Consider the following 20,713-nt stretch of genomic DNA (forward strand, 5'->3'; position numbering starts at 1 on the left):
GGGTCACCTTTCTAGGCATTCAGGGAGTTCAAGCACCAATTTCCTCACAGCCCTTGCCCCTCATCCCAAACACCAATTGTCACCCCAGTTCCATGTGCTGTGTGTGAGGATTCACCTCTATGAGCTCTCGCTGCCCGAAGAGCTGCCTGACCAACCAGAAGGAAGGAAGGGCTTCCCAAGCAATGGAAGGGGATTCTGGTGGACCCCCTTCCCGGCAGGCCCAGGACTCTTCCGCACCCAAGGCATTGCCAGTTATTTTAAGGTTGAACCCAGAACTCCCTGCTTTCAAGCTGATCTGACCTGCAGCAGGGAGTTCCTCAGTTCTCCATTGTCCCGCTTGGGCCAACCTCCATGAATGTGGCCACAGCAGCAGCTGCACCCCAGAAGCCTTCTTCTTGCTTCACTTTCTTCCCCTTCCTAACATTGTAACTAGTCCCCCCAATAAAGTATCAATTAACTGTAACTTTTTTCTCTCACTAGTGTTACTTTGTGTCTTTTACTGCCTCCAAACAGTATAAATCTTTCCCAGGCTGCAGATGGCTGCTGGCCTGCCCAGGATGCGATTTTCGTGTACCAGGGAGGCCGAAACTGCACTCCTCTGAACCGCAGATGCAGAAACCCATTGGGCCTCCGTATCCGCGAGGCAACACATTTCTCCAAAACCGGTGCCATTCTTCTCCTGGGGGAATTCTAAGTCTAATGGCTATTTCAGTTTCATTCCGCTAACCTCTCCATCTCGGGAAGAACCATTTTTGCCTCCAAAACATCACACTGGAGCCCACCTGTTTCCCTGAAGATACTGCCTCGTCGCCACCATTTTGTGGATGCCCAGGGAGCCTGCCGATCCTGAGAAACTGTCACGGTCACCCTATAGGATCCCCAAGATGTTGGTGGGCTGCCTTAGACCTTGGTGAGGAGGGATCTGTAGTTCTCTCCATGGATCTTGATCTCCAGCGCTGGCAGTCACCTCATAAGAACTCGATGGACTCTTGGACACCTTTTCCAATTTGCCTCCCATGGATTTTACAACTTTTATCAACTTTTGCCAACTTTTAAGAACTTTTGGAAACTTTCTGGAACTATTTCCCGAAGCCCCATAGGCTCCCTTTTATTAGTTAGGGAATATATGATTTCATGACATTGGACTCTCTATGGACTTTGGTGGGTGGGATGGGTTTATATGAATTTCCTTTTCCCCTGTGCATGCTTTATGAACCCCATATGTGCATCTATGTATAAAAATATGGAAAGCCACCTTTTTGTGACCCCAGCATGACAAACCCTTGGGAAATTCTTTCCTATTTCCTGAGGTGATTTCCCCATTGACATAAGGACTCCAACAAAGACTTATTGCATGATAATAACAACACTGCGTCCTGGGTCTCGGAGCATGGCCACCCAGGAAGGCACCCCATGGTGAACCTGGTCACTTGTCAACAATGGGACATCCTGCCTTCAGGGAAGATTAGGATGTCCCATCCGCCTCACTCATTGTCTTACACCTTTGGATGTCCCATCCGCCTCACTCATTGTCTTACACCTGAAACCCATGCACAGATAGTATCAATTGATCCCATATCCTGAACTGAAGATTATCAAGGCTTGGCAGCCGTGCCAGCCACTTTTGCATATTTCAACCTCTCAAGACAATGCAAGGCCAGCTTGAGAAATCTCCGGATTATCACCGGCCATCGGACAACACATTAAGTCACAGTAATCCACTCATTTATCCTCTCGATTCATTGTTACCCTCCTCGATACCCATTGGCTAAGAAGCCGAAGCGGCACTGGCTTCCCCATTGGCTGAGGCGCACCTGAGTCAACCGCATCTCACCCCAGCTGACGAATTCAGCCAATAAGCTCGAAGCTGGCAAAAGGGCGGAGGGTGGGAAGTTTGAATTGGTTGTTCTGTGTTTTCTATAAAATGTATCCTTTTCTGCCCTGCCAAGCATGTCGACTTTGGCAAGGGATTGAGGTTTGACATCCGTACCAGCTGGGATGAAATAAAGACAACGCGGTGGCTTTTCTTCAACTTTGGTGAGACTTTATTTGGGAAAAATTAGGGAAAAATCTGGGGTGCTTCGCTCGTCTCGCCAGGGTTCCAGACTCTCCTTGTTGGGCCTGATTGGTCTCTGCCTCCTGGCAAAGAACCCCAAATTCTTGCTCGACATCAATTTCCCCATCACATCACCAGGCTCTGCTTCCTTGAGACTGAGAGGCAGGTGATCTGCTCTGCTGTTGAAGCTGCTGCCTCCTCCTCCTCCTCCTCCTCTTCCTCCTCCTCCTCCTCCTGCCTTGAGGTGCCATGTTCTCCTCTGTGCCCCCCCCCCTTCCCTTGCCTACAGCTCCTGGTGTGTCTTCCTCTCCTCCTCCCTAATTTTCTCCGGCAGGGTCTTCAGCCAGAAGTCGACTTTGCTCTGCTTCAGCTTGTGGGCTCCTCTCGGCTCCAAGCCCAGCTCCAGGTAGCCCTCCTCCTGGTCGTAGCGGGGCCACTCCACCAGCCCGTGGCCGTTGGGGTTCCTGGAAGCACCAGAGGCAGGCAGAGGTGAGGCCTTGCGCAACCTGGCTCACCACAACATCTGGGCCACACGGAGCCAAGAGGGAGCCTCACCCGCTGCGTGCAAAGTTCGCCCAGTATCGCATCACCGTCTTGCTCAGCCGCTTCTCCTCCTCGGTGTATCCACCTGCAAAGGCTAAGAGGAAGAAGGAAAGAAGGGGCCCTGAGCATGCTTCACAGGGAGGGAGGGGCCAAGGGGGACCCACAGATGTGGGGAGGGGAATGGGAGAGGAACCTGCCCCTGCTCAGGGCCCGCGGGGCATCATTGGAATTCACCCCGACACTGCCCAAGTCCTCCAATGAGGAACCGTTTAGTTAGTAAGAATAGGCCAAGGGTTTCCTTCCCCCGTGTCTCCCGTATGACAGTTGGCGTGCATCTAAGGATTCTTCTCTCCTCTTTGTGTCTGCTCTCATTCGGATTGGTGGTGTACAATGGACACTCTTCAACTGCAACCCTTCTGAAATCTGACTCTTGTTTCCTCCACCTTAGTATGTGCTGTGTGCTTTGAGATCTCTCTCTCTCTGCGTGTGTGTCTGGGAGATGCAGCGCTTGGAGGATTTCCCCCTCTCTTTGGAACCTAAGAAGAGATGGGCGTGGGAGTGGCTCAGACCCAGTTCCTTCATTCTCAGGAAATGAGGTTATGGCTTATTACTCTTGTAAATAAACCTTAGTGATGTTTAAGACTGAACTCTGCGTCTTTGCCTGCCTAAGCTCTACGTTCTTTACAGCCACATCACATGGCACTTCACGCGCTGCTAGCTAAAGAGCTGATGCTCAACTCTTAGTATCCTGTTTGAGTTTTGGGTGCTCTGCCATATTTTAGGGTAGTTCTCCCTAACCGGCACAGGGTCCGCCTGGCCTGCCTTGGCACGGGCCGCTCTGGAGCAGGGCAGGAGGGGCCCCTTTGGCTGCTCTGTGGGGCCCAAGGCACTCCGCCCCAGTCTTTGAGGGGCCCTTTCTATCTGGGACCCTTGGCCATCAAGGGGCTGCTGGGAGTCCTTGCGCCCAATGACTTGGTGGGGGGACCTGTGGCATAGACTCTGCTTGCTGGTGTCTTGTCAACCCTTGAATGCTCCTTCGTGAAGTGGAGCAGCCATTCAGTTGAGCCGCCTCTTCCCAAGGCAAAAACTGAAGCGAGACCCCCGAAACCTCCCCGCTGCTGCTCCAACCCACCTGAAAGGTGCTCATTCCCAAGCGGGGAATCCTTGCTGCTTAAGAACAGCGTTCCCAAAACAAAGATGGCTTCGTCTCCGTGGTCGGACTTCACAAAAGCCGGCCTGGTGTCTCTGAAGATGGAAGGGCGATGCTGGAATTCGTAGAAGTAGACGGGGGCACCCGAGTCTTTGAAGAAAGGAAAGTGAGAGGTAGAAGGGAAGTCAGTGCCTGGAGTTATGAAGACCCCAAACAAACAAACACGCAGGAGGAGGCTTCCTTGGACCCAATCCTTGGGTGAGATCCCAGGGCTCCCACCTCAGACAGAGAAGTCCCATGTTCTCAGGGGCAAAAGGCTTGGCCCCAGGCGCCTTCCCTGCCCCCAGGCCACTCAGAGGGCTCCTTGAGGCCCAACGGGATCCGGTCCTTGGGGGTCACCTTTGTAGGCATTCAGGGTGTTCAAGCACCTATTTCCTCACATCCTCAGCCCCTCCCCCATTTGATGTTTTCCCCCAAACACCAAATGGCACACCAGTTCAATGTGCTTTGTGTGTGGATGCACCTCTATGAGCTCTCGCTACCCGAAGAGCAGGAAGGAGAAAGATGGCGTCCCCCATGAAATCCTGAAATTGCTCCCGTAGTTCCTGGGGGTCTTCCGTCTCCCCCAGATACTCCTCCAGGACCCTCTGTGTGGCCTCCACTGGGAGGTTCTGTGGGAAGAGAGAGAAGGGGAGGCCTCGCCAGCCGCCCCACGGGCCCCGTCCCTCGCCCCCTTCTCCTTTGGCCTCCCTTTGGCAGCCACAGCTGTGGCGCAGACACTGTCCACATGGCAGGAGGCCACTGAAATCTGGCCCAAGGGAGGGTCACTGTGTCCTGTCATTCCTTGGGGAGGAGTGGGCCCGAGTTGGGACAGAGTCCTTGAAGGGAAAGGCCTTCCCCAGGCGCTAATCCACGTGGGGCAGAGCCAGGCATGTAGCCGGGGGGGGGGGGGGGCCTCGGGGGGCTTCAGCCCCCCCCCCCCCGAAATTCTCATGGTGGTTCGCGAAAAGGCCTTCCTGGTGCATTATTTAAACTGTTATGTTTATTCATATCATGATCTGATCACCATACTCAATATACCCCATATGCATGGGCGTATTGGGGTAATGATACAAAAGGTTTGCTAGGCTAGACCCTCTTTCACTCAGACTCAGCCCCCCCCCCAAAACTCAGCCCCCCCCCCAAAAACCCCCCTGAAAAAAATTCAGCCCCCCCCCCCCCCCGAAACGAAATCCTGGCTACGGGCCTGGGCAGAGCAATGGGACACTGAAGAAGAGGACCAGGGAGGAGCCTTCTTCTAGCAAGCTTATTTTTCTGCTGCCCTGGAGACTAGAACACAATGGAACAATGGCTTCAAAGTCTAGGAAAGGAGCTTCCACCTGAACATGAGGAAGAGCTTCCTGACACAGAGAGACACTGTTCAGCAGTGGAACTCACTGCCCCGGAGGGAGTGTGGTGGAGGCTTGGGAGCAGAGGCTGGGTGGTGGTCATCTGTCAGGGGTGCTTCTTGGCAGAATGGGGTTGGACTGGATGATGGCCCACCAGGTCTCTTCCAACTCTAGGATGTTACGATTCTCCCAGAATCCCCCAGAAGAGGAGGGGCCTGGGAGGGGGAGCGGGGCAGGCAAGGCCCCCAGCCCTGGGAGGGCCACGGGAGGAGTGGACCCGGGTCTCTCCGGTCCTCAAACCTGGTCTGCTCGGCCTTCCTTCCGCTAATCCTGGTGGAGGGGGGACGTTTCCAAGGCCGCCAAGAGGAGACCATTGCTTCCCGTAACAAAGGCAAAACCAAGGAAGACCTCTCCCTGCCATTCTCACCTGAGTTGGAAAGGAACGCCGCATTCTGTCACTCTGGAGAGCTTTCTGGGACACCTTTTGGGGACCCAGTCAGGCAGCGCCCGTGCCCTCCTTCTTCCAGGCGGGATGCCCTCCTTGCGCCTTGGGGAGGGACTGTCCTTCATGTGCCGGACGCCCCAAAGGGCTCCCAAAGGGCTCCCAAGGGCCCCCCTGGCGCCAGGTGCAGATGCAGGGAGCCCATAGCCTAGCCTCAGGCCAGAGCCCTCCTCCTCCTCCTCCTCCTCCTCGCAGGGAGATCTCCACTTTATTTCTTAATTAGTCGCTCTCCACCAAGGTGCTCCAAGTGACTTACAATTTAAGATAGCATTTGAGATAGAGATCTCCCACCTCCTGGCCCCCTCTTCCTTCCCCCCTTCTCCCACTCCAGGATGGAGGAGCCCTAAGCCTAGCGGAAGGGTCCAAGCGCTCTCTCACCAGGAGGGAAGTCGATTTCTGGAAGGCAGCCATCACTGCTGGCCGGTCCACGCCTCCCAAGACGGGATGGAAGAGACCTGACTGAGAGAGGAAATGCAAGACTCCATTGAGAACTGAAACCCTCCACTCAATGCCTTTGGGGCACAGTTCATAAGCGGGGACCTAAAGGGCTCCCGTTGGTCAGCTGGGCCTCTGGCGGGGTGAATTCACGCTTCCCGCACTCCTAACACAGGCTTCAAAGCCAGCTTTTCCGAAGCATCCACTGAGTGATGGATTCACAGTTTTTTCCAGAACATTCCCAGGTTTGGCATCCATCTGATGGGCATCCATCTGATGTAATAATAATAATAATAATAATAATAATAATAATAATACCCCGCCACCATCTCCCCAAGGGGACTCGGGGCGGCTAACACGAGGCCAAGCCGAACAATGCAGCAGTAAAACAACAAGACAGCAAGCAAATAAAACAGTACAATTAATATAACTCACATATAAGCAATACAGATGACACCGTACAGATGACACTGTACCCTGAAACTCCGGATGATCTCACCCAGCGGCTTCATGTAGATATTAAACAGCATGGGGGACAGTATTGAGCCCTGAGGAACCCCACACGACAAGGGTTGTGGGGTTGAACAGGTGTCCCCCAATAACACCTTCTGGGAGCGACCCTCCAGGAATGACCGGAGCCACTGTAAAACAGTGCCCCCGAGACCCATCCCTACAAGGCGCTCCAGAAGGATACCGTGGTCAACGGTATCGAAGGCCGCTGAGAGGTCCGGCAGCACCAAAGGGGACACACTCCCCCTGTCGAGCTCCCCACGCAGATCATCCACTAAGGCAACCAAGACTGTCTCGGTACCATGTCCCGGTCTGAAGCCAGACTGTGCCGGATCCAGATAATCCGTGTCTCCCAAGAATACCTGGAGTTGTGAGGCCACCACGCGTTCCAGGACTTTGCCCAAAAAGGGAAGATTGGAAACTGGCCGAAAGTTGTCAAATTTAGTGGGGTCCAGTGATGGTTTTTTCAACAGCGGTTTTATTACAGCTTGTTTTAAGCTCGCTGGAATTCTGCCTTCCCGAAGGGAGGCGTTAACCACCACCTCAACCCACTCAGCCAATCCCCCTCTGGCCTCCTTTAGAAGCCAGGATGGGCAGGGGTGTAGGATGGATGTGGTAGACCTCATTCCTCCAAGTACCTTGTCCACATCCTCGGGTTTCACCAATTGAAATAAATCCATCAAAATAGGACAAGCAGGTGCTCATGTTACATCCTCAGAGACTGCCCTTAATATGGTGTCCAGACCAGAACGGATCAAAGCGACTTTGTCTGCAAAGAACCGAGCAAAAGCTTCGCAGCGGGCTGCCGAGTTGTCAGGGACCCCGCCTAGAGCGGCGGGGTTTAAAAGGCCTCTGACAATCCGGAACAACTCAGCCGGACGGTTCTTTGCAGATGCAATAGTGGCTGCAAAGAAAGTTTTCTTTGCGGCTTTTATTGCCGCGGCGTATGCCCTTAAAAAGGACACAAACCGTGTTCGATTTGGCTCGCTCGGATCCGATCGCCACACGCTCTCTAGTTCCCTCTTCCTTCGCTTCATCGCTGCCAGCTCCTCAGAGAACCAAGGAGCTGGTTTAGCTCGGCTACTTGATAGGGGACGTTACGGAGCGATCGTGTCAATTGCCCTAGTCATCTCCCCATTCCAGAGAGCCACCAGGGCATCAACAGGATCACCTACCGAAGTGGCGGGAAAATCCCCAAGAGCCGTCAGGAATCCATCCAGATCCATAAGCCTCCTGGGGCGGACCAACTTAGTGGGTCCTCCACCTCTGCAGAGGTTGGGGGGCACAGTGAGCCTAAATCTCACCAGGAAGTGGTCAGTCCATGGCAACGGAGAGATCGTCAACTCCTCCACACCGTCACCTTCCTCCCATCCCTGACAGAAAACTAAGTCCAATGTATGTCCAGCACAGTGGGTGGGGCCAGATACTTGTTGGGACAGCCCCATAGTTGCCATGGCAGACATGAAGTCCTGAGCTGCTCCTGAGAGGGTCGCCTCTGCATGGACATTGAAGTCTCCCAGCACGAGGAGCCGTTGAGACTCCAATGCCAGGCTCGAGACCACCCCCGCTAGCTCAGGTAGGGAGACTGTAGTGCAGCGAGGTGGACGGTACACTAGCAGAATTCCTATTCTGTCCCGGTCACCCACCCTCAGGTGAACGCATTCAAAATTTGTTGACTGCGGGATGGGGTTCCTGGTCAGAGGGATGGAATCTCTATAGACCACTGCGACCCCACCTCCCTGCCCTCCGGATCTCGGCTGATGCTGCACGGAAAAACCTGGTGGGCAAAGCTGGGTCAAATTCATGCCTCCAGCTTCGTCCAACCAGGTCTCCGTGATGCACGCCAGATCTGCCCGCTCGTCCAGGATTAGATCCTGGATGGCAGTGGTTTTCCCGTTGACAGATCTGGCGTTCAACAGCACCACCCTCAATCCAGAGGGACCGCCACCCCGGTTACACCAATTTACCATATTGGGAGACCTGTTTGGAATTGCTAGTGTAGTTATACGATCCCTAGGCCGAATTAATGGTCTCCTTTTTCCGCCTCTCCCCCTCCCCACCACGACTTCTATGGGGGCTCCTGTTGTGTATAGTTGTGTATAACTATACACAACAGTAGATTAAAATTTACACTTCACCACACCCCCACATCGGCAGTCGTTAGGAGGAGCCTGAAAACATGGCTGTCCAGTGTGCCTTCCCTGAATAGAGGAAACAACGCCCTGATCTGACCAACATCTGCAATCGGTCCTCTGAAGCACTTGACAAGCCCGTTGGAGTAACTGCCCTATATTACCCCCTAAAACCCCGGCTTAGATATACTCCATCTCTGCTCACACCCAGTGTTTTAAATTTTTAATCTATGACAGTTGGCCCTGCCCACAGCGTTGGATTCTTGTGATGGACCTGGACCAAACTTGCCACACAGACTTTCCACGATGCACTTTTTGTCCTGGTGAGGATTGGGAGAAGATGGACCAGGGATGATGGGATTTGCAGTATCTTCACTCATTTCCAGAAATCACTACGACCGTCACACATGATGCATCAGGACCAAATTTAGCACACCGTTTGTGTGCTTTGAGTCCTTTCAAGTTTATGGTGGCCCTAAGCTGGCCCTCTCCCAGGGTTTTCTTAGTGGTTTGCTCAGAGGAGGCTTGTCCTTGCCTTCCTCTGAGGCTGAGAGAGTGTGACTTGCCCAAGGCCCCTCAGTGGGTTTCCATTGCCAAGTGAAGGGATCTGAACCCTTGGCCCAAAACATAAGCATAATGTAAACATGGTGACTGTCCCACTCACCTGAGGGAGAACCCACCCATATTCGTGGTTAGTGATGCCGATCAGATACGGAACGTGGCTGAACTCCTTGGCAGCCAGCAGCTCCTCCGGTGCCTTGGGAAGGAACTCCCCGTCCACCACCGCAGGGACCACTCCAAAGACCTGTTGGGTTGGGTTAGATATCTTCCATTGGCCACTCAGATCCCCCACTCAATGCCTTTGGGACAGTTCACTAAGTGGAAACCCTTCAGAGGAAACTTGTAGTTTCTTCCTAAATTGATTTGCAAGGCGGACACATGAAGCCAAGCTGGGAATGTTGGAAGGATTCACCAATGTGAATCCCAAGGAAGAAGAGTCTGCTTTGGTGGGTCAGCCGGGAGAGTGGACTTGCAGGGCCATCTCCAGGCATGCGCAGGGTCTGTTAGGGAGCCATCCCTTGGGAGTGGAAAGGGTCTGGAGGCCATTCAATGGGCAGAAGGTTGGGGCCTTTTTGCCTTCAACAACCCCCATGGTTTGTCCCCATCCCATTTGGATAGTTGGGTCCTGAGTGGGCTAAAATGTCAGGGCCATGGGGCTTTCGGGGCCTCCTGGCTTCTCACCCGGCACAGCTGGATGTTCAGGGCGACCATTTCCTCCTCCGTTTTGCTCCTCAGGCAAAGCACCAGGGCAGCTGGACTGCTGGACTCACAGCCAGAGACATTGGCCACCGTCTTCAAGGAGACAAACAAGAACAACAACCACCACTGTGTACAATGGGAAGCCTCAGCAGAAGCTGTATCGATGGCAGGCCGTATCCTTCCCCGACACCTGCTCAGCCCAGGAGCCCTCATCTCAGGTTCCTTCTCACCTCAAACCATCTCCTCCACAATCAGGGGTTTGTGTCTCAGAGGGACAAGACTCATCCGTGGAGATTCAATCGTTTTTAATCCCTTGATGATGTCCTCAGCACAGCTTCTCATACACTCTACCCACCTCTCAATACATCTCACACCTGGGTTATGAACATACCTGGGGCATGGACTCGCCTGGGCCATCATCTCACCTGGATCATGGACACACCTTGGCCACGGACTCAACTGGGCCATAGTCTCACCTGGGTTATGAATATACCTGGCCCATAGACACAACTGACCCATGGACTCACCTGGACTATGGTTTTGGGGTTCTCCACAACAAGGCAGGACATGACGGCGGCTCCGCTCTCGGAGATGGCTCTGTGAAAGAGGCCCCTGGACAACGGGGACAAAACCTGCACCGGAAAAGGTCAGAAAGCAGGGCAAGGGAAGGGAAGGGCGGGTGGGCTTGTGCCTTAGAGCTCCTTGGTTTCTGCTTCCCACCTTGAGGCATGACAATGGCACCCAATGGGGTCTTGCAGAGAGTGTGGACATCTTTGCCTTTCCTGTTTTATAGTTTCTATTATTGTCTTGGTAGACAGAAGCAAGGGGTCAGAGGCACCCCAGAGCAGGTGTCCATGGGGCTTCTCTCTGGCCAAAACCATGGCCCTTTGCAACTTCTGTGGCCCGGCTGACCCTGACCCACCTGGACCCCCACGCTGAACGCTCCAGCTGACTCTCCCATGATGGTCACCGAAGTGGGGTCTCCTCCGAAGGCCTCGATGTTCTCCTGGACCCACCTGAGGGCGGCCACCTGGTCCAGCAAGCCCCAGTTGCCAGGCGCCTCCTTGGACCCGGTGCTGGAAGACATGGTGCCAAGGAGGGACGGTCAAGGGAGTGGCCAGGCCAAGTCAGTGCAATAGTCCAGTGGGGAAAGGGGGAGGAAGGCAGGTTTGCCTCCACCATTTTGTTGCAACAGGCAATTAGCAACACAGTATGGAGACTTCTGAAGAGAGAACGGATCTGAAGCAGATGGATTACACAGCTGGGGAAAATAAAGCCCAAAGGAAGAATACAATCAAGCCAATGATTAGCAGAAGACGGAAGAGTCTCGCTTATCCGACATAAAGGGGCCGACAGAATGTCGGATAAACAAAATGTTGGATAATAGGGAGTGATGTTAAACGCGTGCGCCTCTCTTTTTTTAGGGGCTAAAGAGGTGCCTCCTGCCTGACCCCACTTTGTCCCCTCTCTTCTCCCCTTCTCCCCTCCTTCCTGGCCCGCCGGTGGGGGCTTCACGCCCTCCCCAAAGGGCAGCCCCCCTCCTTTCCTCCTCTGCCTCCCTTCCCGGCCCCTCCAGCCCGGGATTTCGCTGCAATGCGGATGGGGCCCCCGTCAAGGAGGGAAGCTGATCCTTCACTCTCCTTCCTTGGGTTACAGCAACGGTAGCAGAGATGGACGCCCAAGTGGGCCCCACCCCCGGTCAGGAGCCCCTTCCCTTGGGGGCCAGGTCCCCTCCTGGATCCCTCCTGCTTTCTTTCAACTGAAAGCCATGCGCCATCCTTTTACCAAAGGGAAAGTGTGTGGGTCTCTCTCTCTCTTTGGGGAGAGGTTTGCAAGCATTTGGAGGGGCTTAACAATTGGGGAGTGGGCAAGAAAACAAGGGGGGCCCTCCCTCCCTCCCTCCAGGAGGACCCCCTTCATTCCCTTTCCCCCAAATTTTTCGAATAAGGCCTTCCATATGCATCAGAGAAGACAAAATGTCGGATAAGCGAACGTCGGTTAAGCGAGACTCTCCTGGAAAGCAAAAAGAGGGTTTGGTAACGAGGAATTAATCAATTCCAAACCTTCTAGCAACATCTTCATGGTTCAGAAAGTAAAGCATCCAAAGATATTTTAGAAATACTTGTGGTAAGCGGACACTACGAGCTCTTTCCGAAAAACCACAGAGAAGCGGAAGGCCAGAACGAGCCGAGACTGGCCGGTCAAGCCAAGAGCAACCAGAAGGCCTTTCTCAGAGACACCTGAGGCCAGGGAATGGCCGAGAGGCAACGGGCCAATGAAACAGCCCAAGGCCTTCTCACCTGAAGAAGCCCGGGATCCCCAACCGGTACTGAGGGACCACCACCACCACGTTCTCGAGGGCAGAGAGGCCGGGCGCGTCGTAAAGGGAGGCGAATCCCACGATCAGGGCCCCGCCATGGATCCCAACCACCACCTGCGGAGGGATAGGGTACAGCGGAGGAGGAGGAGGATGGGGCTCGCGGCCAAACATGGCGGTCCTTGCCGGGCACCTTCCTTCCTGCCCTCCTGGCCATCTTCGGCCCTAAGGCTGCAGGGTCCCTAAATGGACCAAGGGGCAGAGCTCTTTGGGGCCAAAGGGCAGGATCAAAACAGAGGAGCCCCAACACCATCCCCCAAGGACCAGTTGTGACCCATTTCCAAAAAGGTCATAGCGGTGGTCAGAAGAGCAGTGCCTGCCTCACCGGCAATTTGGCCTCCGTGTCCGGCGTGAAGACGTTGAGGTAGAGGCAGTCCTCGGAGACGGGCATGTTGGGCAGCGTCGCATTCAGCCCCTGGATCCAGCCCATGTCCTGCAGGCACCTGGTCACAGGGCAGAAAGGGGCCCGGTGAGGCCGGCCAGTTCCTCATGTTGTGCTGATAATATTATTTGTGTTGCTACTTCACAACTGTCATTTTGCTCCTGTCATTGATTGTAAATATCTGATCTGCAGAATGTATTTTCATTCACCAAATTTGGCACAAATACCCAATACGCCCAAATTTGAATACTGGTGTGGTTGGCCTGGGGGGTGGATTGATTTAGTCATTTGGCAGTTGTAGTTGCTGGGATTTATAGTTCACCTACAATCAAAGAGCATTCTGGTCTCCACCAACGATGGAACTGAACCAAACTTGGCCCACAGAACTCCATGACCAACACAAAAAATACTGGAAGGGTTTGGTGGGCATTGAGTTTGGGAGTTGTAGTTCACCTACATCCGGAGAGCACTGTGGAGCCAATCTGGACCAAACTTGGCACGGATACTCAAGATGCCCAAATGTGAACACTGGTGGACTTTGCGGGAAAGAGACTTTAACATTTGGGAGTTGTAGTTGCTGGGATTTCTAGTTCACCTACAATCAAAGAGCATTCTGAACCCCACCAGTGATGGAATTGGGCCAAACGTCCTACGCAGAACCTCCATGACCAACAGAAAATAGTGTGCTTTCTGATGGTCCTTAGTGACCCCTCTGGCACCCCCCCCCCACTCGCGACCCCTCCAGGGGTCCCAACCCCCAGGTTGAGAAACACTGCTGTGAATGGATCCTTTGAAAGGGGCTCCCAGGGCTGAAGGCGACCTTGCCCACTCCTCTTGAAGGACAGGAAGAGGCCCAATGGCCGGCTGGCCTGGAGTGACCCTTCCTTTCTCCCCAGCCTGGCAGCTGACCAGGGGAAGGGAGGTCAGCCGAGGGGGGGGGGGGTGCGCGCACTTCCTCGTTTGAGAGACAACCAGCAAGGAACTCCATCATGTCCAGCCATGGGATATATCGGGATAATAGTTCAGCTTAATGTTTGTTGTATTCTTTCCCGATTCAGCACATATTTCATGACTCCACTTTCATACCTTGAAGGAATCACACAATGGCTCTCCTACTACAGAGCTTGGGAAGGCTCTTTGTGGAGTTCCAACTGTGGCTTCCCTGCTGCTTCTTCACCCATTGCATCACTTTGGGGGGCGGGCTTGATCTCAACCACCCCCCACCACTCCAAAATGGCTCACCCCAAATGTGTGGGTTTCTGGCCCTGCTGCCCACCTGGCTCCTGTCCTGCAGGCCAAGGTGGGGAGCCTTGAGGTGCCCCTCAAAACCCTTGGGCTTCAGGGGGAGAGTGGGGGTGAGGTGTCCCTTGGGGGACAGAGGGCCACCCACTCGTGGGCTGCTTACATGGGGGGCTGGGAGGCGGCCTCCCTCAGGTGGGTCCAGGGCTCGGCCGGCTCAGGCGGCGCAAAGCGGAGGGCGCCCAGGGGGGGCTTGGCGAACGGGACCCCCAGGAAGGCCTTCACGGGGGCCGAGGCGCCCTCCACGCTCAGCAGCGTCCCACGCAGGCGCCCCAGTCGGGTGGAGACCGTTGGACGGGCGCTCTCTGGACCTGGAGGCAAGAGGTCACGATGACACGATGACATACAATGCGCAGATTCGACAAATGTGGAATTGATTTGTGTGGGAATGAATGGAACTGTATGAAAGATCAATGAATCACCGTTAGTTATTTTGGAGACACCGCTCTAAAGATCAAGGCCTTCAATGACTAAATCACTAACTGCCTGCTTCATGGACTGTAATTAAAACCTGCTAATGAGAACTGAAATGGGAAACTGTGATAAGAACTGTGATAGTGATAAGAGAAATGTTTACATCTGTCAATAGAAAATGGTCTCTGCTTCCATTCGCCCAAGAGAACGCTCTTTCAAGTCCAACCCAGAACACAATGGTTCGTTACCAACACCAATGACGCAGAGTCAACATCTGCCAAGAAACTGAGATGGAGCCAGGATGGAAGACGTCTATCGTTAATTGATATTAATATTTCCAATATTTCTACTTTGTCCTTCTCAATCCCCAAAGGGGAATTCGAGACGGCTTACAACGGCCACAATTCGATGCCACACATACAGAATACATACACAATATGTCACATACACAATACATCACAACATTACTCATTAAATAAAACCATCAAGTTAAAATCCATTTTAAAACATTACTAACAACCATGTGGCCAAATCCAATCCACTTCAGCATCCCAAGACTTTGTCAGAGCCTCTCCATTGGCACTTCACGTCAACATTGCAGTCGCTATCAAGCCTGCTCCCCCAATGCCAATGCCTGGCCCCGGAACCATGATTTAAGCTTCTTCCTAAAGGGAAGGAGGGATGGAACTGACCTAATCTCGCTGGGGAGGGTGTTCCACAGTCAGGGAGCCACCACCGAGAAGGCCCTGTCCCTCATCCCCGCCAAATGTGCTTGTGAGGGTGGTGGAATCGAGAGCAGGGTCTCCCCTGACAATCGTAAACTCCAAGGTGGACCATAGAGGGATACATTCGGACAAGTAAGCTGGGCCAGAACCGTATAGGGATTCATAGGCCACGACTTTGAATTGTGCTCGGAAGTGGACCGGCAGCCAGTGGAGCTGCCACAATGGGGGGTGGTATGCTCCCTGTATGTCGCTCCCGTGAGTAATCTGGCTGCTGCCCGTTGGACAAGCTGGAGTTTCTGAACAGTCTTCAAAGGCAGCCCCATGTAGAGTGCGTTGCAGTAGTCTATCCTGGATGTAACCAGAGTGTGGACCACCGTGGCCAGATCAGACTTCCCAAGGTACGGGTGCAGCTGGCACACAAGTTTTAACTGTGCGAATGCTCCCCTGGCCACCATTGAGACCTGAGGTTCCAGGCTCAGCGATGAGTCCAGGATCACTCCCAAGCTGCGAACCTGCGTCTTCAGGGGGAGCGGAACCCCGTCCAACACAGGCTGTGACCCTATGCCCTGTTTGGCCTTGCGACTGACCAGGAGCACCTCTGTCTTGTCTGGATTCAGTTTCAATTTGTTTGCCCTCATCCGGACTGTCACTGCTGCCAAGCACCAGTTCAAGGTCTGGACAGCCTCCTCGGTTGCAGGTGGGAAGGAGTGACAGAGTTGGTCGTCATCTGCGTACAGATAACACCTCTGTTGTTTGTTTGTTAGACCATGTCACTGTCGGCTGTTTTGGAATCCAATGGAGGTACATCGAATGTGTCTGCCTGTTTGTCCAGTGTCATTCTTTGTGCAAAAGTTCTGTCAGAGTTCTGATGCACCCTTTCTCTCTCACCTGGGAAACTGCAGAAGGAAGACCCTGGTTCTGAAAGGAGAGCCCCGAGCCCCCCCCCCCCCCACACACACCCTTGGGGGTCCAGAGCAGAAGGGGGAGGGGGAGGGAGGGGACAAGGGCCGCCCCTCCCTCAGCTCCCGGCCTGACTCCCCCCTGCTGACTCCCCACAGGCTGAAGGCAACAGGGAGTCTTTGGAAGGAGAGACTTCTTGGCAGAATGGGGTTGGACTGGATGGCCCATGAGGTCTCTTCCAACTCTTTGATTCTATGATTCTATGAGACAGGAGAGAGGGAAGAAGGAAGCCGGCAAAGACACTCCGCCATCGGGGCAAAGTTCGAAGGTTGGACGCTGGGTCTGAGACTGTGGTCATCGTGCTCTCCTCTGAATGGTCTTAATCTCTCGCCCCATGTCGACCATTTCATATGTGACTTTGATAGACGGGAGGCGTTGAATTGGGCCATTGAGGATGTTGTGGTCCTGGGTGGGCAGTGGAAGGACCCTGGGTGGTATCGGGGGGGGGGGGGGGAGAGGCCCAGGAGGGAGGGGAGAAATAGGGGGGGGTGTCTCTGAGGGGAAGAAGGGAGGGAGGCCTGCAGGCCCTGGCAAGGGACCCCTTCCTTCCTGCCCCCCCCCCCGCGCCCCACAGGCACCTGCCCTCCTTCCAACGCCCCTCCCACCCCAGAGGCAGGACCCAGGGCCCCCTCCCCCCCTTCTTCCCTTCCATGCAATGACCATCAGTCTCATGCAAATATTTTCCAGATTGTCAAGGCCAAGCCCCCCCCCCCCCCCCCCGCTCTGCCTAAGAAGGTGAGATATGCTTTGCGGGGAGGGTCAGGCGGGGCTGCTGTCAATCCTTGGCCCGGCTTCTTTGGCCCGGCTTGGCCCTGAAGTTCTTTCAGGCTGGTTGTCAGGTTCCCGCAGGCACAGAATGAGAGACCCCCAAGGCTTGGGTTCCGGACCCCCATCAACCAGGCCTGGCCCAACTTCGGCCCCCCTCCCTCCCTCCCTCCCTCCCTCCCTCCAGGTGTTTTGGACTTCAACTCATAGAATCCTAGAATCCGAGAGTTGGAAGAGACCTCCTGGGCCATCATCCAGTCCAACCCCATTCTGCCAAGAAGCAGGAATATTGCATTCAAAGCACCCCCAACAGATGGCCATCCAGCCTCTGCTTAAAAGCTTCCAAAGAAGGAGCCTCCACCACGCTCCAGGGCAGAGAGTTCCACTGCTGAACGGCTCTCACAGTCAGGATCTTCCTAATGTGGAAGATTGAGACTGGAGGGGGAGAAGAATCGGAGGGTTTAGAATCACAGAATCCTAGAGTTGGAAGAGACCTCCTTGGCCCTCATCCAGTCCAACCCCATTCTGCCAAGAAGCAGGAATATTGCATTCAAATCACCCCTGACAGATGGCCATCCAGCCTCTGCTTAAAAGCTTCCAAAGAAGGAGCCTCCACCACACTCCCTCCGGGGCAGAGAGTTCCACTGCTGAACGGCTCTCACAGTCAGGAAGTTCTTCCTCATGTTCAGATGGAATCTCCAGCCTCCCAGCCCTTAGGAGTTATTGAAGTCCAAACACCTGGAGGGAGGGAGGGAGGGCGGGAAGGAGGGCCGAAGTTGGGCCAGGCCTGCGATAAAGAGTGGGGAGAAATAAGGGAGAGGGCCTGGCTTGAGGGGCAGATATGTTACAGTAAGTCGTAACAGGATCAAGTGTGTGTGTGTGTGTGTGTGTGTGTCAAAGAAAACCGTATACTGTTGATTATTATGTGCAGCTGCTAATGTAGGTCAGCAAGTAAGTTTGGACCACACCGGGTGGGGTGTAACTGTATGGGTTTAGGAATACAGTTCGGCTTTTGCTCTGCTCTACTGTTCTCTCATTTGGACAAAGATGAGAAGCCTTACTCTGCAGTGCTCGCAAGGACTGTGTAAGTCTGTTGCACTCTTTGTTTTTGTTGACAACATTTATGTTTTATCTCTGCTGATAAGAGTCAAGTTTTTCTGTTCTTTGTCCTCTTGCCTGGGGGCAATGCTATGGTGTCTTCTGCTTTGGGCCAGACTACATTCCGCTTAAGCGCAACAAGATATACCTCCCAAAGCCCCCCCCCCCCAATCCCCCGCGTGTCCTCCACTTTCATGCTGGGCGTGGGTCCTGCCCTGCCCACTTCTGCCCAAGAGTGGGGGTGGGGGAGGCTTGGGACCCCTGGCTGGCCCTGGGTGGCACCCGGGGTGGGGGGGAAGGCAGTCCCAGAAGCCCTGCCTTCATCCCAGTGAGCAACTCACTGAGGACTGGGAACTTAGAAAACAAAGAGATGAAACCCAGGGAGAGAGGGGGGGTCTCTGTCTGCAGGGGAGGGGGGGGAGAAAGGGAGGATGAGAGAAAGGTCTGCAGGGCCTGGCAAGGGACCCCTTCCTTGCCCCCCCCCCGTGCCCCACACAGGTTGCAATTCAAACAGTAAAACTCAACTTAAAACATTATAAACATTCATTAATAAATTCATTTAACGGCGTGGCTACCTGATCAAAGCGGAGGGGGACGGGGGGGGGGGGGGAGGCCATGTCCTTGACAAACATGCAGGAAGGGCGCCCCTGAGCTTGGCCCTGCCTCCAGCCTAGCTACACGCAGGGGAACTCCAGACAAGAAACAACCAGGGGCAGCTAATCACCTCCCAACAAAGGACTCCCCCAGGCAGTAAGAAGCCAGACCTTGAAACTGTTAGGCCGTTCAGTGCATACCAAGGTGGCCAATGGCAACATTCACCCTTGCCTCCAACAGACAAAGAGTTCTTTCTCCCACCCTGTACACCTCCCAACAAAGGATTCCCCCGGGCAGCAAGAAGCCAGACTTAAAAATTACTCTAAAATTCTAAAATTGCAACAGCACAACAACAGAGAGGAAACAAACAAGGACGTCTAATCGCCTCTCAACCAAAGTTTGCTCCAGGCACTGTCAGGCCATTATATGTTAATCAAGGTGGTCAGTTGAAACATTCCCACCTAGCTCCAACAGACAAGAGTCCTTTGTCCCACCCTGGACATCATTCCACAGATATATATAAACCCATTTCCCTAGTTCCAACAGACCTCACTCCCTCTGAGGATGCTTGCCATAGATGCAGGCAAAACGTCAGGAGAAAATGCCTCAGGGCATGACCATGTAGCCTGAAAAACCTTATGACAACCCACACCTAAAAACTGTCGGGCTATCAAATGCTAGCTAAGGTGGCCAATGCCAACATCCACCCCTCCCTCCAAGAGGCAAGAGTTCTTTCTCCCACCCGGGAAGTTATTCCACAGAGATTGAAACCCCCTTTGCCTCCTTTTCCCACAGACCTCACCGTCCCTGAGGATGCAGGCGAAGCGTCAGGAGGGCATGCTTCTGGAAGGACATGGCCAGGCAGCCCGGACAGCCTACAACCACCCAGCCCGGCTCCTCCTTGAGGACTGGGAACTTGGCGGCACCAAGACTCGGGCAGTCCAGGGAGGAAGCCCCAGAGATTCCCGGGGGGGGGGGGGAGAAGGGGGGTCTCTGGCTGAAGGGAGGGGGGAGGGAGGGAGGAAGGTCTGCAGGGCCTGGCAAGGGACCCCTTCCCTCCTCGACCCCCCCCCGCGCCCCACAGGCCCCTGCCCTCCCCCTCCAGGCAGGACCCTCCCCTATTTCCCTTCTATGTGCAGAGGGAGAAGGCAAGGGGGGGGGGCACCGAAGGGTCAAGGAGGGAGGAAGGGGAAGCAGGGGGGGGCTCGGCCTTACCCGCTCCGTCCTGGGAGGCCCCCGAGGGTCCCGGCCCCCAGCCCCACACCAGGGACAAGCCCAGCACCACCCACGCAGCCCGCACCGCGCCCTCCATTCTCTCGCTCTCTCTCTCTCTCTCTCTCTGGGTCACTCCGTCGGGGAAGAAGCCCCGCCCCTCCCTCTGGCCCCTCCCTCCCTCCCTCCCTCCCTCACCTGGCCCTGAACCCGCCCCCACCTGGTGTGAGAGAAAGGGCGTGATGGGTTCCCACCACCCTGTGGGAGGCTTCTCTCAGGGCCAACTTATCTCCCTCTAAGATCCACCTCAATCCGGCCACCCTCGCAAGCGCAATTGGCGGGGAGAGACAGGGCCTTCTCGGTGGTGTCCCCCCCCCACATTCCACAGTGAGATTTGGGAATGGGAGGGAATGGGTCACCACTCTGTGGGAGGGAGGCTTCTCTCTCTCATGTCCCACCACACGGGGAGCTGGAGCTGGCAGGTGGGAGCTCACCCTGCTCGGGTCAGCAGTCCCGCTGGCACAAGCTCTGCCCTCCCCTCCCCCCAGCCCTGCCCCCTCCTCACCTCTCCCCCCCCCCCCCAGGGGCTCCCTTTCCTCCTTTGTCTAATTCTGGGCTCAGAACGAGGAGGAGGGGGGGGTTTGGGGGTCCGGGGGTCCCGCCACTGAAGACGCCAGAGGTCTCCTTCGTTGCGCAGCCAGTGGACCTTCTCCGCGCCCCGTGCCCAAGACACACAGACCAGAGTGGAAATGGACAGAGAGACATCTTTGCTCCTCATCGCAGAGAGGAAACACACACTTGCCATGTTGCACACAAAAAACGAACAGTGAAAGACACCGACGTAATCTTTGTAAGTGACACAAAGTAACACTTTCCTCTTGGCACTCTTCTCCCTTTCGCCCTCCATTCGT

General features: G+C 54.7%; 1 pseudogene; it reads right to left on the minus strand.

Moving 5' to 3' along the window:
* Window positions 1-2,022: 2,022 nt before the first annotated feature.
* Window positions 2,023-19,924, minus strand: LOC132766370 (cocaine esterase-like; annotated as a pseudogene).
* Window positions 19,925-20,713: the final 789 nt, after the last annotated feature.

The sequence above is a fragment of the Anolis sagrei genome, chromosome 2 (assembly GCF_037176765.1).
Source record: "Anolis sagrei isolate rAnoSag1 chromosome 2, rAnoSag1.mat, whole genome shotgun sequence".
Lineage (NCBI taxonomy): Eukaryota > Metazoa > Chordata > Lepidosauria > Squamata > Dactyloidae > Anolis > Anolis sagrei.